The sequence below is a fragment of the Pleurodeles waltl genome, chromosome 1_2, assembly GCF_031143425.1.
Source record: "Pleurodeles waltl isolate 20211129_DDA chromosome 1_2, aPleWal1.hap1.20221129, whole genome shotgun sequence".
Taxonomy (NCBI): Eukaryota; Metazoa; Chordata; class Amphibia; order Caudata; family Salamandridae; genus Pleurodeles; species Pleurodeles waltl.
The window spans coordinates 73,831,043-73,850,168 of record NC_090437.1 but is presented as its reverse complement, the minus strand read 5'-3'; positions in this window follow the sequence as shown (position 1 = coordinate 73,850,168).

Sequence of the window (19,126 nt, the reverse complement as noted above, 5' to 3'; positions counted from 1 at the left end):
CCCACTGTCCCACTTTGCCACCCTGTCCAGATTGGAACTGCCCCAGCTCCACTTCCAATGCCCAGATGGGCAGTGCACCTGTGAGACTAATAGACTGGACTCTGCCATGGACATTCCTCTACCATCACCCATCCCCATTTTACAACCCTCCTTCATTTTTTGAGCACTTAAATAAACACCCTTGAAACACAAACAAATCTGGAGTCAGTCTATGATTTGGAACTTTGTATTATCAATTACAGTGTCATAATGGGTTACCCATTGTAAGGCTAACATACCAATGTCACACATCACAAGCCCTTCAAGGATGCAAGCAGTTGACACGTAGGTTACCACACTTGTGAAACTGAAATGGAAGGGTACAACTCAATTAACAAATAGTGAGTGAAATGTAGGTACAGGATAGAGGTAGACGTGTGAAAGTTAATGTAATGTTAAACCAGAAAATGTTCTCACCTGTGTGTCACTGGAAATATTGCTGTATGACTGACTCCCTGTTGTCGTTTTCTTCTTCCTCAGCTTCATCCTCATCACTGTCCACAGGCTCCATAGCTGCCACAACACCGTCATCTGGATCATCCTTCTGCAGAAAAGGCACATGGCGTCGCAATGCCAAATTATGGAGCATGGAGCAGGCGATGATGATGTCGCACACCTTCTTCGGTGAGTAGAATAGGGATCCACCTGTCATATGGAGGCACCTGAACCTGGCCTTAAGAAGGCCAAAGGTGCGTTCGATTACCCTCCTAGTCCGCCCATGGGCATCATTGTACTGTTCCTCTGCCCTGGTCCTGGGATTCCTCACTGGGGTCAATAGCCAGGAAAGGTTGGGGTAACCAGAGTCCCCCAATAGCCATACACGGTGCCTCTGGAGTTGACCCATCATATCAGGGATGCTGCTATTCCGCAGGATGTAGGCGTCATGCACAGAGCCAGGGAATATTGCATTTACCTGCGAGATGTACTGGTCTGCCAAACAGACCATCTGGACATTCATCGAATGATAACTCTTCCTGTTCCTGTACACCTGTTCACTCCTGCGGGGGGACCAGAGCTACATGGGTCCCATAAATGGCATCTATGACATTGGGGATATGTCCAAGGGCATAGAAGTCACCTTTCACTGTAGGCAAATCCTCCACCTGAGGGAATATGATGTATCTCCTTACGTGTTTCAGGAGGGCAGACAACACTCTGGACAAGACGTTGGAAAACATAGGCTGGGACATCCCTGATGCCATGGCCACTGTTGTCTGAAAAGAGCCACTTGCAAGGAAATGGAGCACTGACAGCACCTGCATGTCAGGGGGGATTCCAGTCGGATGGCGGATTGGTGACATCAGGTCTGGCTCCAACTGGGTACATAGTTCCTGGATTGTGGCACAGTCAAACCTGTAGGTGACGATGACATGTCTTTCTTCCATTGTCAACAGGTCCACCAGTGGTCGGTACACCAGAGGATTCCGCCATCTTCTCATATGTCCCAGCTGATGGTGCCTAAGAAGGACAACAGCGAAGAACCAGTCACTATTCCTCCAGGTATGTACCCACAGTTACACACAAGACTACACCAGACAAAAAACCCTTCCTGTATGTGTGTTGAGTATTGGCCTAGCTATGTGTGACGCAGTAGTAAATGAAGCCATGTGGGGCCCTGAAATGGCGGCTGCCTGACCTCTAAACTGGGACAATGGGATTGTGGGGTAACTGCGCTGGCGTTGCACACCGTCGCGGTAGGCGGTCGTAGACCGCGGCGCAATGCTGCATTGGTTAACATTGGACCCTATGGGTCCCAGGAGCCAATAAACAGGTGCGCCGGCGGTGATGATGCGCACCGCCGCGGACGTCACCGCCGCGGACGTCACCGCCATTTTCTATCTGTTCAATCACTAGATACCTGACCTTTGACAGGAGAGGACCTACACTGCTAGTGCTGCTGTGACCTCGGTCTGGAAGCGACGATGGCTGCTGCGTCTGGGGAAAGGGCCCCTGCCTTCACTGCACAGGAGTTGGAGAAACTTGTGGATGGGGTCCTCCCCAAGTACATGCTACTCTACGGTCCTCCAGACCAACAGGTTAGTACACAGGGAGCACGTTGTATGGGCTAGGCCTGGGTGGAGAGGGCTGGGTGGAAGAGGGAAGGGGCCAGAGTTCATAGAACATCAATGGATGGGAATGAATGGGCCACATGGCCAGAGTAGGGAGGGGGCCACTCACATTGACGGTGCAGTTGGTAATGACTGTTCCTCTTCCCTTGTGCATGTCATGTAGGTCAGTGCCCACCAGAAGAGGGACTTTTGGCGTGCCATCGCCAAGGAGGTCCGGACCCTGGGGGCCCACCAGAGACGGGGCACCCACTGCCGTAAGTGATGGGAGGACATTCGCCGCTGCAGCAAGAAGACGGCATAGGCTCAGCTGGGGATGGCCTCCCAACGTGGGAGGGGTGCCCGTCGCACCATGACACCCCTGATGTTCCGGATCCTGGCGGTGGCCTACCCGGAGTTGGATGGGTGCTTGAGGACATCACAGCAGACACAGGGTGGTGAGTACAACCTCATTCTGCGGACTTTGCATGCAGTGGAGGGGTCTGGGTGGGGGAAATGGGCTGTGGGTGTCCCTAGGCCAGGGCGAGTTAGGTAGGCAAGGCCCCTCTGTAATGTAGGCCATGTGGCACTCAACCCCACCTCAGCAGAGTGCCAAGTTGAGGTATAGTTGCCCCTGTGGCATCCATGTGCGCAGATTTCCACCATTGCCATGTAGGCCATATCCCAGAAATTGCATGTGCAGAGGTCAGGAGCACGGCGTAATGCAGGGGGCTGCTGCGTCTGTCTTGTCCACCAACGGTAGCGGCATGCCATGCACTAAAACTCTCTTTGTTCTGTCTCCCCCCCTTTTCCTGCTCTCCCTGTCCATTTGTAAATCAGCATCATCACGGGGAGGTACAGTGGCACCGGAGCACGAGGGAGCTGCATCCCACATGGCCATGGAGGGCTCACCACAACTCTGAATGCGCCAGTGGGACGGAGGGCGAGGGGAGCTTCACGTCGGCCACCGGATCACCAACCAGCGACACGGACTCGTCTGCCGATGGGAGCTCCCCTGTGGTGGCGGCACCATCTGTGCACCCCACTTCTACAGGTACAGCCGCCACCTCCCCTACCAGCACCGCCCTCCCAGCAGCCCCTCAGTGTTCGCCCCGTGCCCGCTCACCCAGGAGGGTGGGCATCACCTTCGCCCCAGGCACCTCAGGCCCTACCCCAGTCACCTCTGCTGCCCTCAGTGAGGAGGCCATTGACCTCCTCAGGTCACTCACTGTTGGGCAGTCGACCATTGTGAATGCCATCCAGGGTGTTGAAAGGGAGTTGCAACACGGTAATGCATTCCTGGAGGGCATTCATTCTGGTCAGGCTGTCCTTCAGCGAACCCTGCAATCTCTGGCCTCAGCACTGATGGCAGCCACTGTCCCTGTCTCTAGCCTCCCCCCTCCAACTTCCTCCACCCAGACCCAATCTCCTGTACCCCAGCCCATCCCAAGCACACCTACAGACCAGCATGCACACAAGTCAGCACACACAAGTAGCTTAAGCAAGCATAGGCACCACACACACCACAGGCACTCACGCAAGCCTCACCCACATACAGACACAGCAACATCCACTGTCTCCACTGTGTCCCCCTCCTCCTCTTCTCCCTTCTCCCTCCCAGTCTCGTCTACACACACACACCTGCATGCACCACATCTACAGGCACTAGGACTCGCACCAGGACACCCAGCACCACAAGCCGCTCACCTGCACTCACCACCTCCACTGCCATTTACACGTCCCCTGTGTCCTCTCCCAGTGTGTCTGTGACGCCCCCTCTCAAAGTACACAAACGCCGGCAATCCCTCACCCAACATCCATCCACCTCACAACAGCCTCCAGTACCTGCACCTGCACCCAAAACACCTAAAGTGACACCTCCTACAACCACCTCCTCTTCCTCCACTCCCAGACCCCCTCCAGCTACCCATCCCAGTGTCCGTCAGAAACTGTCCCTATGTCAAATTGACCTGTTTGCCCCCACCCCCCCCTCCAATTCATCAGTCCAGTCGTAGCGCCTCAGCCAAAAAGCCTCCAGTACCAGTGGTGCGTGTTCCAGGTTTTTGGAGTGCACCGGCCACCAGGGCAGGCTGTAGGACCCGGAGCCAAGGCACTGGCAGCCCACCCCCTGTAAAGGCTCTGAAATTGGAGAGTGGACGACGGGACCGTCTTAAGACTCCTGGTGGGACAACATGTGACATGGGATCGAAGGCGATTGGTGAGTCAGCTGTAACTCCAAAAAAGGGGGGGAAGGTCCAGAGGAAGTCTGCCCAGCCTGTTGTGAGTGTCATGGCGGAGAAGTGCGCCATCATTTCCGGCGGTCCAGATACAACTGCCAGCACCGTCGTCACTGGTCCAGAGACCACCGCCAGAGTCACAGCCCAGGACGGCCCAAGTATCATCAGTGGTCAGGAGACCACCGCCGGAGTCACAGCCCAAGAGGGCACAAGTATCGTCACTGGTCCAGAAACCACCGCCAGAGTCACAGCCCAGGAGGGCCCAAGTATCGTTACTGGTCAGGAGACCACCGCCAGAGTCACAGCCCAGGAGGGCCCAAGTATCGTCACTGGTCCAGAGACCACCGCCAGAGTCACAGCCCAGGAGGGCCCAAGTATCGTCACTGGTCCAGAGACCACCGCCAGAGTCACAGCCCAGGAGGGCACAAGTATCGTCACTGGTCCGGAAACCACCTCCGGAGTCACAGCCCATGAGGGACCAGGATGCCACAGCCCCGCTGGGCAATGATGGAACGTCATGCCACACACCAATGCCCATTGTAGAGATCGTCATGCCACAGACCAATGCCCAGTGTAGAGATCGTCATGCCACACACCAATGCCCAGTGTAGAGATCGTCATGCCACACACCAATGTCCGTATCAGAACCGCCATGGCAAAGCACTGCTGAACAGTCCATAGACCGCCATGTCAAAGCACCGCTGAACAGTCCAGAACCGCCATGTCAAAGCAGCGCTGAACAGGGCAAAGACCGCCATGGCAAAGCACCGCTGAACAGGGCAAAGACCGCCATGGCAAAGCACCGCTGAACAGTCCAGAACCGCCATGGCAAAGCACCGCTGAACAGTCCATAGACCGCCATGTCAAAGCACTGCTGAACAGTCCAGAACCGCCATGTCAAAGCACCGCTGAACAGGGCAAAGAGCGCCATGGCAAAGCACCGCTGAACAGGGCAAAGACCGCCGTGTCAAAGCACCGCTGAACAGTCCAGAACCGCCATGTCAAAGCACCGCTGAACAGGGCAAAGACCGCCATGGCAAAGCACCGCTGAACAGGGCAAAGACCGCCATGGCAAAGCACCGCTGAACAGTCCATAGACCGCCATGGCAAAGCACCGCTGAACAGGGCATGCACCGTGAAGGAATGAATGGACCGCCACATCAGGCATCCTTATCCCATGTGCAGCTGGGACAGTGACAGGACAGGTACTTCCCCGTGGAAGCCTCATCCAGTCTGGGCACCAGTCCCCCTCCAGAACCAGTGGAGACCTGCATCTACTTGAGAGACCGTGGCTTTGCACTCCCCAGGATGGCGCAGTGGGCAATCCACCCACTGTAGAGACTTGAGAGACAGTGGCTTTGCACTCCCCAGGATGGCACAGTGGGCAAACCACCCACTGTAGAGACTTGAGAGACTGTGGCTTTGCACTCCCCAGGAAGGCACAGTGGGCAAACCACCCACTGTAGAGACTTGAGAGACTGTGGCTTTGCACTCCCCAGGATGGCACAGTGGGCAAACCACCCACTGTAGAGACTTGGGAGACTGTGGCTTTGCACTCCCCAGGATACATCAATGGGCATGGAGCCCCGTCGTGGATCTGGCTTCGCATTCATCTGGCTGAGGTGCCCCCCCTTCCCTTCCCCCTGAGGTGCCTGTAGTGTTTCTATCTGATGCCCCGGCAGTGTTCTCTCCGATTTTGGTCAGGTATCTATTGTGGGCCTCGCCCATGCATTTTTGGACTGTTGGTGCACGGACATTGTTGTGTACATATCTGCACTACTTCTCGGATTGTATGTGTAAATAAGAGTGATTTTGAGATATATATCTGTATATTTTTGTATGACATGTATATTGGCACATTACAATGTTTGCCCGAATTTCGCATTGTCTTTGCATTCTTCCGGGGGGATTGTGAGTTGTTACTGTGATTTTTATGACTGCATTGGTGTGTATGTTGTATAATGCGAGGGTGGGGGTGTTTGGTGGGTGCCCCCCTAACTTTTGCCTCCCCCCTTCCCCGTGTCGTAGGTGCAGTACTCACCGGTATCTTCTGCGCCTACGTAGCTGTTGGTCGTAAAGGAGCAGAAAAACAAGGGCAGGTAGGATTTGTAATTCCGGCTCCATGGTGTCCTCCTTCCTCGTGGGATGTGCTAAGGTGAGCGTTTTCCCATTGCAGAAACTGTTTCCGCCGTGTTTTTATCCACGGTGAATCTGCCCCGGAAAAGGTGGCGGATTGGCGAGTTGTAATAGTGTGGGCGGTACATTGTCTCCCGCCTGTCTGTTGGCGGTAACCGCCGCGCTGCTTGTCTGTACCGCCGTGGCGGGCGGTGTATTAAAGTGGCTGTCTTTGTTGGCAGTTTCCGCCAGGGTCATAATTCCCTTTTTTTGTCCGCCGGCCTGTTTGCGGTATTACCGCACCTTTCACACCGTCCGCCAGGGTTGTAATGACCACCAGAATGTGCTACTGGTGAACATTGAGCAACTAATATGCGCAGTGGTGAAACACAAAGTCATTGGTCAAACACAATTAATAGCATCACAATGTGTTGGGGTGTGTGATGTAAGGTGCGTGGATGTTGTATAGGTGATGATGTTATGTGGCTCTGGTTGTGTGTGTGCTCTTGCTGTCTCTTTCTGGTGGCAATTCTTTCTAGTCGTAAAGGGTTGTGGGTGATGGTGTGTGTTTTATGGTGGGGTGGGTGTGTGGGTATGGCGTGTGTATGAGTGTCGCGTGTAGTTTGAATTGTCCAATGTGGTGTAGTTTTGTTTGAGTGTGTGTATTTTGAGCGCGGCGGTATGTCCCGCCAATGGTTTACTGCCATTGAATGTCCACCACTGTGATTCGTGGGTCATAATGCTGTCGGCGTAGATCTGTTGGTATAACGGTGTGGGTTTTTCTACCACCAGTTTATCACTGACCTTTGGGCTGGCAAACTTGTGTGTGTGGCTGTATAGTGACGGATTGATATGTGTGTGCCATAATATGCTCGGCGGTTATCCGCCGCAGCGTTGTTATGTTGGTGGCAGTCGGCATGGTGGTAAGCAGGATTTACCGCCAATGTCATAATGAGGGCCTAAAAGTGTTTCTGAGAGTCAGTTCAAGGAGAAGGAATACATAAATAAAACAAGCCTGTCAATGGAAGCGGGTGAGCTTCTGGAAGGGACAATGGGAATAAACAGACTTGATTCCTATACTGAAGCCCAGTTGATATATTTGTGTCCATTACTTACAGAGGGAGCAGCAGAAGTACTTCAGCAATTACACAAATTAGCAGACAAATATGAGATAGATTTGGGAAAATTGGAAGGTAGATGGGTCAAGAAAAGAGAAAGACTGAGGAAGGGTTCAGATACTCCTTCTAAAGATGTATCACGGAATAAAGAGCCAGTTCAGGTTTTACCTATGAGAGAGATTCCAGGAGTGAATTTTGTTCATGTCCCTTGGAGTAGAAGTGATACCCTATAATTTACAAATGATTACCCCAGGTTGAGGGAGAAACCAGTGGAATAGTACCAGCAGACAGAAAGGTTTGTGAAACTTGCAAAATGTCTGTGGGAAGATTTAAACAATCTTTTAGAAATCATTGTTCCAGCAGAGTTGTGGATTGAGTGCAAGAGGAGTGCAGATTGTCCAACAAGTGAGCCGCAAAGAGATCCGACAACAGTTGCAGCATCTCCTGAGGTAATTAAATATTACTATAAGGTCATTAAATTCCAGAAAACGAGAATTTTGCCAAAAACATTGATTGGCAATGCATAGATAGGACAGCTCAAGAGGTGATAGAATCAATTCATGCAAACTATGAGAGGTTGTTAAAAGCATTTAAACATTACAGTGGTACAGAAACAATCGAGCCGAAAGACATGATTCATTTTGTGTTCAGGCTTGTTGTCAAGGATTGAAACCAGAAATTAGCCAGATGATTAAGAATCATTTGATTTGATGGCAATCAAAGCCAATTGATGAGGTGTTGCATATGTGAAATACTGTAGTGATGAGATTGAATTGAAGCAGAAAAAGTTGAAAGAGAGAGCGATGGTGATGCAGATCAGAGCTGCACAGACAGGGATTCAGGGGAGTTTTCAGTCCCAACAGCAGCAGGGAAATGGCATGTTTCAGAATCAGGGTATGTTTCAGAATCAAGGTAGAGGTAAAGGTCGTGGTGGAATGACACTTCCGATTGTTAATCGAGGTGTAGATTTGAATTCTGTGATGATGCAAGGAGAGCCGCAGGGAAAATTAATGTTATCTTGTCATGTTTGCGGAGGAATCGGGCATTGGAAAAGACAGTGTCCAATGTTGAATCAAAGAAATGTTGTTCAACAAATGAATGGTGTCAATGTATGTCAGAATATGAGAGGACCGAGAACGAGAGGTCAAATTCAAAATGTCCATAACAGTGTAAATCTGATGCAGGGTTTTCAACCATTACAGCCCATGCAACAAATACAAAGTGTATAGCCGCAGGTGCAACAAGTACAAATGCCTCAGTTACAGCAGATGTAGCCACAAGTGCATATGGTGCTTGCACAACAAATTCAAATACCTAGACTATTGCAAGCACCACAAAGTCCTATGGATCAGCAACAAGTAATGCTTTCTAAAGTGGTCACAGGTTCGGAAAATAAACCAGAGCAATAGTGCTAATGCAGTTCAACAATTTCCCGTACATAGTGAGAATGAAATAAACGATGCATGGCTATCAAATAGTTCAGATGAGGAGGAGTGTGTGATGACTGCTTCATTAGAAGAGGACCAGAAAGGTCCTTATGTTAAGGTAAAAGTGCATGGTCACAAAGTTTCTTTTCTGGTTGATACAGGAGCTACACGCTCAAAAGTCAGATCCGCAGAAGTTCCAGATTTGCCCTTATCAGGAAAGGCAAGTCAAATTGTGGGTGTTTCAAATAAGTATTTGATGAACTCCATTACAGAGACAGTTTTGGTTAAGATTGGTGATTTTAAAGGTTTACACAAGTTTGTGGTTTGCGATTCAAGTCCAGTGTCACTACTGGGGAGAGATTTATTGTGCAAAACAAGATGTTCAATTACCTGTTGAAATTCAAACAAACAGTGATGATGAAGATGACCTGACACTTACTGTTAGCAATGAGTCAGTGTCTGAAGAATTTCTTTTGATTAGTTTTGATGAGCCAGTAATTGAAGAAGCTCCTTTGATTAGTTTCTTTCCAGTTTTTGAAGTGAAAGATCTTCCTGTTGATTTGCAGAAAACTGTAAGGTCTAACGTATGAGAACTTTCAGGAAAAGACATTGGATTGATTAAAGGAGTAGAATCAGTCAGAGTAGCAGTGAAGCCAAATGTAGCTTTCCCTCAGACTTCACGGTATACAATAACGATTAAAGCAATCAAAGGTGTAAAACCTTTGGTAGAGCAATTTGTGAAGAAAGGAATTCTGAAAGAAATGTTGAGCAGCCCATGTAATTCTCTAATAATGGGTCTATGGAAAACATGTGGGAAAATTAGTCTTGTACAGAATTTGAGGAAAATAAATGACATTGTGATTAATGTTGTCCAGTTGTGCCAAATCCAGCTGTGATAATGTTTCAGATCCTATGTGATGCGGAATGGTTCACTCTGTTAGACCTATGTCAATCATTCTTTTCCGTGCCTCTTCATGAGGGCAGCAGATATCTATTTTGTTTTACATTTTTGGGCAAAGTCTACTGTTGGTGTAGGATTCCACAAGGGTTTTCAGAATCACCATCCATTTTCAACCAGATCTTGAAAAAGAATTTGGAGTCATTGGTGATGCCATACCAATCAACATTGGTGCAATACATTGATGATATGTTGGTTGCATCAAAGACAAAGGAATGGTGCAAATATGATACAATTGCTTTGTTGAAATTCCTGGGAGACAATGGACATAAGGTGTCACCTGCTAAGTTGCAGTATTGTAAAAAAAGAGGTGAAATATTTGGGTCATCTGATAGAGAAAGGAACTAGAAGAATTTTGAGAGAGAGAGTAGCTACAATTTTGCAGATGAAAGTGCCAAGTACACAGAAAGATGTGAGGATGTTTCTAGGAATGGTTGGTTACTGTCGTCAGTGGATTCCGAATGTTTCATTTCTTTCAAAGCCATTACAGAAGCTGACACATAAAGATGTTTCTGATCCTATAATATTGGATGCAGCTTGTATGAAAGCATTTTCTGAGCTGAAAGATAGATTGTGTCAAGCTCCAGCTTTAGATATGCCTGACTACACTAAGAGTTTTTTGTTGTTTTGTCATGAACGTGATGCATGTTCCTTGTCCGTTTTGACTCGGACACATGGTGGAGTCAATCACCCAGTAGCATATTTTTCAGCCACTTTGGATCTTGCCGCAGCAGCTTTACCTTGTTGTTTGCAATCTGTTGCAGCAGCTAAGCAGAGTATCGTTCAGAGTGACAGTATAGTAATGGGTTATCCCCTTACTATAATGGTCCCTCACTCAATAGAAATTTTACTTACACTTTCCAAGACTCAGTATCTGACCAGTTCAAGACTGACTAGATATGAGACAGCAATTTTGGGGTCTCCAAATATTTCAACTAAGAGATGTACAGTGCTGAACCCAGCAACCTTGCTCCTGATTGAAAACATTGGTTCTGACAGATTAGATGATACTGAACATGATTGTTTGGAAATTACAGAGTTGTGCACAAAACCCAGAGCGGACATTAGAGATACCTGCTTGGAAGAGAATGATCAAATTATTTTTGATGATGGTTCCTGCCTGAGAGAAAATGTGGACACATTGAGTGCAGGATATGCATTATGTACTGTCACTGGCATAGTGGAAGCATCATGGCTTCGAGTAGTGTTTTCTGCACAAGTAGCAGAATTGGTAGCTCTTATTAGACCCTGCCATATTTTGAATCAGATGAAAGTGACAATTTACACAGATAGCCAATATGGATTTGGCATTGTGCATGAATCAGATAGGGGAAGTGTAGGAAAGTACCATCTTGCCTGGCATGTTACCCCCATTTTTCACTGTATATATGTTGTTTTAGTTGTATGTGTCACTGGGACCCTGCTAGTCAGGGCCCCAGTGCTCATAAGTGTGCCTGAATGTGGTACCTGTGTTATGACTAACTGTCTCACTGAGGCTCTGCTAACCAGAACCTCAGTGGTTATGCTCTCTCATTACTTTCAAATTGTCACTAACAGGCTAGTGACCAATTTTACCAATTTACATTGGCTTACTGGAACACCCTTATAATTCCCTAGTATATGGTACTGAGGAACCCAGGGTATTGGGGTTCCAGGAGATCCCTATGGGCTGCAGCATTTCTTTTGCCACCCATAGGGAGCTCTGACAATTCATACACAGGCCTGCCACTGCAGCCTGAGTGAAATAACGTCCACGTTATTTCACAGCCATTTTACACTGCACTTAAGTAACTTATAAGTCACCTATATGTCTAACCTTTACCTGGTAAAGGTTGGGTGCTAAGTTACTTAGTGTAAGGGCACCCTGGCACTAGTCAAGGTGCCCCCACATTGTTCAGGGCCAATTCCCCGGACTTTGTGAGTGCGGGGACACCATTACACGCATGCACTACATATAGGTCACTACCTATATGTAGCTTCACAATGGTAACTCCGAATATGGCCATGTAATATGTCTATGATCATGGAATTGCCCCCTCTATACCATCCTGGCATAGTTGGCACAATCCCATGATCCCAGTGGTCTGTAGCACAGACCCTGGTACTGCCAAACTGCCATTCCCGGGGTTTCACTGCAGCTGCTGCTGCTGCCAACCCCTCAGACAGGCATCTGCCCTCCTGGGGTCCAGCCAGGCCTGGCCCAGGATGGCAGAACAAAGGACTTCCTCTGAGAGAGGGTGTTACACCCTCTCCCTTTGGAAAATGGTGTGACGGCAGGGGAGGAGTAGCCTCCCCCAGCCTCTGGAAATGCTTTCATGGGCTCATTTGGTGCCCATTTCTGCATAAGCCAGTCTACACCGGTTCAGGGACCCCTTAGCCCTGCTCTGGCGCGAAACTGGACAAAGGAAAGGGGAGTGACCACTCCCCTGACCTGTACCTCCCCTGGGAGGTGCCCAGAGCTCCTCCAGTGTGCTCCAGACCTCTGCCATCTTGGAAACAGAGGTGCTGCTGGCACACTGGACTGCTCTGAGTGGCCAGTGCCATCAGGTAACGTCAGAGACTCCTCCTGATAGGCTCCTTCAGGTGTTGCTAGCCTATCCTCTCTCCTAGGTAGCCAAACCCTCTTTTCTGGCTATTTAGGGTCTCTGTCTCTTGGGATTCCTTAGATAACGAATGCAAGAGCTCATCCGAGTTCCTCTGCATCTCTCTTTTCACCTTCTGCCAAGGAATCGACTGCTGACCGCGCTGGAAGCCTGCAAAACTGCAACATAGTAGCAAAGACGACTACTGCAACTCTGTAACGCTGATCCTGCCGCCTTCTCGACTGTTTTCCTGGTGGTGAATGCTGTGGGGGTAGTTTGCCTCCTCTCTGCACTAGAAGCTCCGAAGAAATCTCCCGTGGGTCGACGGAATCGTCCCCCTGCAACCGCAGGCACCAAAGAACTGCATCACCGGTACCTTGGGTCTCCTCTCAGCACGACGAACGAGGTCCCTTGAATCCAGCAACTCTGTCCAAGTGACTCCCACAGTCCAGTGACTCTTCAGTCCAAGTTTGGTGGAGTTAAGTCCTTGCCTCCCCACGCCAGACTGCATTGCTGGGAACCGCGACTTTTGCAGCTACTCCGGCCTCCGTGCACTTCCGGCGGAAATCCTTTGTGCACAGTCCAGCCTGGGTCCACGGCACTCTAACCTGCATTGCACGACCTCCTAAGTTGTTCTCCGGCGACGTGGGACTCCTTTGTGCGACTTCGGGTGAGCACCGTTTCATGCATCCTCGTAGTGCCTGTTTCTGGCACTTCTCCGGGTGCTGCCTGCTGCTGAGAGGGCTCCTTGTCTTGCTCGATGTCCCCTCTGTCCCCTGACGCAATTTGCGACATCCTGGTCCCTCCTGGGCCACAGCAGCATCCAAAAACCCTTTCTGCATGATTTGCAGCTAGCAAGGCTTGTTGGCGGTCTTTCGGTGGGAAAACACTTCTGCACGACTCTCCATGGCGTGAGGGATCCGTCCTCTAAAGGGGAAGTCTCTAGTCCTTGTCGTTCTTGCAGAAACCTACACTTCTACTGTCCAGTAGCAGCTCCTTTGCACCCACAGCTGGCATTTCCTGGGCATCTGCCCATCTCCAACTTGCTTGTGACTTTTGGACTTGGTCCCCTTGTTCCACAGGTACCCTCGACTGGAATACCATCGTTGTTGCATTGTTGGTTTGTGTCTTTCCTGCAGAATTCCCCTATCACGACTTCTATGTCCTTTGGGGAACTTTAGTGCACTTTGCACTCACTTTTCAGGGTCTTGGGGTGGGCTATTTTTCTAACCCTTACTATTTTCTAATAGCCCCAGCAACCCTCTACAAGGTCACATAGGTTTGGGGTCCATTCGTGGTTCGCATTCCACTTTTGGAGTATATGGTTTGTGTTGCCCCTATCCCTATGTGTCTCCATTGCATCCTATTGTAACTATACATTGTTTGCACTGTTTTCTAATACTATTACTGCATATTTTGGTATTGTGTACATATATCTTGTGTATATTTGCTATCCTCATACTGAGGGTACTCACTGAGATACTTTTGGCATATTGTCATAAAAATAAAGTACCTTTATTTTTAGTATAACTGTGTATTGTGTTTAATTATGATATTGTGCATATGGCACTAAGTGGTACTGTAGGAGCTTCACTCGTCTCCTAGTTCAGCCTAAGCTGCTCTGCTAAGCTACCATTATCTATCAGCCTATGCTGCTAGACACCCTATACACTAATAAGGGATAACTGGGCCTGGTGCAAGGTGCAAGTACCCCTAGGTACTCACTACAAGCCAGTCCAGCCTCCTACAGGAAGCCACTTCAGCAAGGAAGGATTGTTGCTATGTTCAGCTTCAAACATTGAGCGGACAGAAACTCCATTGTAGTTATCGCCCAGAAGCCTCAGGACATGTAGAACAGATGAATGGGACTCTAAAATTGAGATTGGCGAAAATGTGGACGTTAACGAATTTGAAATGGCCAGATGCATTGCCGTTGGTTTTAACGTCAATGAGAAGCACTCCTGACAAGAATACAGGACTGTCGCTCCATGAAAACCTCATGGGTACAGCTGTGAGATTACCAGCAGTACCTACAAAAGCACTTGTGAACATTACAGATGATATGGTGTTAGACTACTGCAAGGGTCTAGCTGATGTGGTACGATCTTTCTCTCATCAGGTAGAAGCTATCGCACTTCAATCATCTCAAGGTCAAGGACACAACTTGAAAGCTGGTGATTAGGTCGTTATTCGTAAGCATGTGAAGAAGTCGTGCTTGGAGCCAAGGTTGAAAGGACCCTACCAGGTGATATTAATCACAACTACAGCTGCTAAGTGTGCAGGACTTGCAAACTGGATAAATGCAAGCCACACAATCCAAAAGAGGAAGAAGAAGAGCTGTTGAGATTATCTGCACCTAAGCATATTCCAGGTCAAGAAAAAGAAAGGGAAGAGCTGGAGGCTGCACCTGGAATATTTCCAGTCAAATTACCCACTCCTGTGTCAGACAAAGGGGAGGGTACCCTAGAAGGCAAGGGTGTACCATCTTCAACTGAAGTAGTAAAAGAACCAGTCCAAGGAGAACAAGAGAGAGTACCAGTTGAGAGAAGACCTGCTCTTTTTAGCTGTAAATTTGACTTGGCAAGTGTACCCACTTGCCAGGCCTAAACCTTCCCTTTTCATACATGTCAAACACCCCTAAGGTAGGCCCTAGGTAGCCCCAAGGGCAGGGTGCAGTGTATGGTTAAGGTAGGGCATGTAGTAATGTGTTTTATATGTCCTGACAGTGAAATATTGCTAAATTTGTTTTTCAGTGTTGAGGGGTCTGTCCCTCTCATAGGTTAACACGGGGGCAACCTTTAAATCTGATTAAAGTGTGGATTCCCTTTGGGAGCGGATGGGGTTTGGGGTCTCTGAGCTCACAATTTAAAAATACAAATTTTAGTAAAGTTGATTTTAAGATTGTGTGTTTGAAAAAGCCACTTTTAGAAAGTGGGCATTTTCTTGCTTATACTATTTCTGTGACTGCCTGTTTGTGGATTCCCTGTCTGGGTCAGTTTGACAGTTGGGCTGGTTGCACCTCACACTAGACAGTGACACAAAGGGAGCTGTGGTGTAGTCTGCATTTCCTGGTGAGCCATCTGTGCTAGCAGAGAGGGGAGGAGTGGTCACTCACACCTGAAAGGGCTGTGCCTGCCCTCACACAATGCAGTCTCCAACCCCCTGGTGAGTATCTGGGGCCTGGCCTGGGCAAGGCAGGATTTCACATTCAAAAGAGACTTTACTTTGAAGTAGGCCTACTTCAAAGGCGAAATTGGGTATAAGAAGTGCACCCAAAACCACAGACTTTAGAAACCCCTCTGGAAACAAGAGGAACCTCTGCCTGGAGAAGAGCTGAAGAGCTGAGGAAGAAGAGCTGCTCTGCTGTGACTGTGCTTTGTGGAGCTATCCTGCAGTTACTGTTTCTGCCAGAGTAAGAGGGCAAAGCCTGGGCTTTGTGTGCCTTCCATCTTGAGAAGAAATCTCCAAGGGCTTGATTTAGAGCTTGCCTCCTGTTGTTTGAAGTCTCAGGGACAGCAAAGACTTCTCTCTGCCAGCACCTGGAGTCTCTTGAGAGACTCCTGCTCTGCCCTGTGGTGCCCATCCAGTTCCTGGGACCCTGAAAGGAGAAGCTGGCAGCCTGAAAAAAGGAAATCCACACACTGAGCGCCGTGTGGGGAAAAGATCGACGCAACTCCGATCTGGGGCTGAAGAAACGAGGCGCCGCCGGCTCTGCAGCTGAAAATCGACGCTTGCCGGAAACGCGACCGAAGAATCGACACACGGAGCAGGAGAAACGACGCGCAGCATTGCTGACGGCGGCTCCGACATCACAACCCGCGCTGCGTGGTTTTAGGATCATCGTGCAGCTGGATTTCCGACTCAACTACCGTTGGGTGTGTGAAAACAATGCAAGGCCTGTCCGGACCCGAGCGTGCTGACCGGATCGACGCACCTCTCTCCTCCAGAGAGAAGAAACAACGAGCCCGACCCGGTGAAAGGAGAAACAACACAAGGTCCCGCTCGTGAGTGGAATCAACGCATCTCAAGCCCTTTTGGATGCGCACTCACCCATGCGGGGTTATTTTTGACGCACCCAAGGCACATTTTCACGCTAACAGTGTTAGTGTGTGTTTAAACCTACTTAAAGACTCTTTTTACATTTTTATTAATAACTTGACTTGTGTATTGTAGGATTTTGTCGTTTTGGTCTTGTTTTGTTTAGATAAATATTTCCTATTTTTCTAAACCTGTGTTGTGCCATTTTGTAGTGTTTTCATTTAGTTAATGTGTGTGTGTTGGTACAAATACTTTACACCTAGCACTCTGAAGTTAAGCCTACTGCTCTGCCAAGCTACCAAGGGGGTAAGCAGGGGTTAGCTGAGGGTGATTCTCTTTTACCCCCGACTAGAGTGAGGGTCCTTGCTTGAACAGGGGGTAACTTGACTGTCAACCAAAGACCTAATTTCTAACAGGGAAATATATAAAATGTTTCAAATGATCAAAAGAAGAAGATCTGAAAAGGATCAGAGGACGGTAGATGTTTAAATCGAAAAACTTTATGCAGAAAATTCAAGAAGAAAGACATTTTATAAAAATGTGAATTAGACCAAATTCTGAAATTTTGAAATAAATACATTTATTTAGGTGTGTTTGTGTGATGACATATATAGTCATCAAAGGAGGGATTGTAACAGCGTTAAAATTTAGTTTCATTTTTCACATATGTAATTATAGTCATATTTCGATATATTATTAATTATCTATTAATTCTTATGAATTGTGATCGACTAAATGGCCACCATCATACGTAAGGCCTACTTTTTGTTTTCCATGCTAACCTAAGCTAATGAAAGTATTCTGTCTTTTCAAAAGAGTGTATTTCTCTACTAAAATAAATGTCAGAATTAAGCGTGTATTTAGTGGCCCCTGCTGGACTGAAGCAGAAGTAAATACAAGGTCACTGTGCAATGTTATCTGTATAAAATGTTTCTAATGCGTTCTGTTTCCTACCTGCATTTCCGTAGCCTGACTGACTTCATTCATTGTATTTGTATATTTTGCCTGTAGTTATGTTTCTAACCTATGTTCTTTTCCTTGAGGGAGAGAATGGCGTGATTTAAATGTTTCCATAATTTCTAATCACTATCCGATGACAACGTAATTGGAGTTATAAAACAAAAGAGTCTACAGGTGCAATGGAAGAAGGGAAGGAGAAATAACAAATGTATTAGTTTGAGTTTCGCCAATGAAATAACAGCAAATAGAAAGGCTTAGAGCTAACATTTTATATAATTTTGATATCTATTAATGTTCTGATTGGTCATAACTTTTCTCCCCTCATACTTTATCCAATCATTTTCATTTAACAAGTTTAATTTAATGTTCAGTCACCATTACTGGGTGATCTTTTAGTGAGTCGCACGTTGTCCGTGTTCCAGGTTCCTGAGTTCCTGAGACTTACTTTATGATCTGTCACTTTGACATTTCATGCTTTGCCAGACAGTCTATTGACATTCTGGTAACTTTATCATTTACTTTGTCTGTTCAATACTGAACTTATGCTAAGATGGTTTAGTGTAACTTATAGTCCAAAATCCAAACCATCTCCCCTACCCTTATCCCTGATGTTATCTTGCTCCTGTTCCGATCCTGATGTCTGATGTTGCTGCCCCCCTGACGAAGTAGTTGTTGCTGAATTTCTTAGTGATTGTGTAAATGCATGAAAAGCGTATTGCTATTTGTTTTTTGTTTTTCAGGTACCAACTGCTAAAAATATAATACTGCTATTATTTTTTTAATAGTGCCTTAGCTAGATGATTTCTAAATTCATGTTACTAAATTCTTTCACATGAAGTCCAACATGTTAATGCTAATTAGTGTTTAGTGAAGTGTCTTTCTCATATTTCGGAATGGTTATTAATTTTACCTCAATGTATTCAATGTCTCTTGCTTAGATTCTATTGCTATGTTTTTGTGTAATAACCATTGATATATTGTGTTTATTTGCATTGATTAAACTTAGATTCACAAGCCGACTAAGTCAGCCATTGTTGTTTCTATACATGTATCATTTGAGTTTGAGAATGATTTTTAATTGTTAATATAGGGAAATAAATCTGTATAGTTATTAACATACTAATTGATTATTATATGATTGATATATATTGGTTATGGCGTTTTCATTATAACGTTTTCTTTAAAGCAAACTGGTTTTGGTTCATTTGCCTAGAGTATGAAATCCACTATCTGGTCTGTTATGACTAAATAGTTGGGATTTTCTGCTTTAGCACTGTCACTAGCCAATGGGCTACTGGGTCCCCTCCTATGAAGTGATGAAGTTCCTGTAAAGTATGGCATCTGGCTATTCTAGAATGCCACATTCTTGCCACTTTCAAGATGGGACTACCCTTCCCCGGTCCTCAGGAGCTTGGCAGCCCAACCTAGAGGTGTGGTAGCTGAGGGTTACTCGCCCATGGGAAAACCAGTTCTTTCACTGAGTGTCCCTTTCTGTCCCTGTTTCCAACCTGTCTGGGGGAACAAAAGGCAGCCTGCTCAAGGGTGTTATCACCATTTGCCTGTCAAAGGCGGCAACCCCTTTGAAGCTTGCCTTGTGGGCTAACACC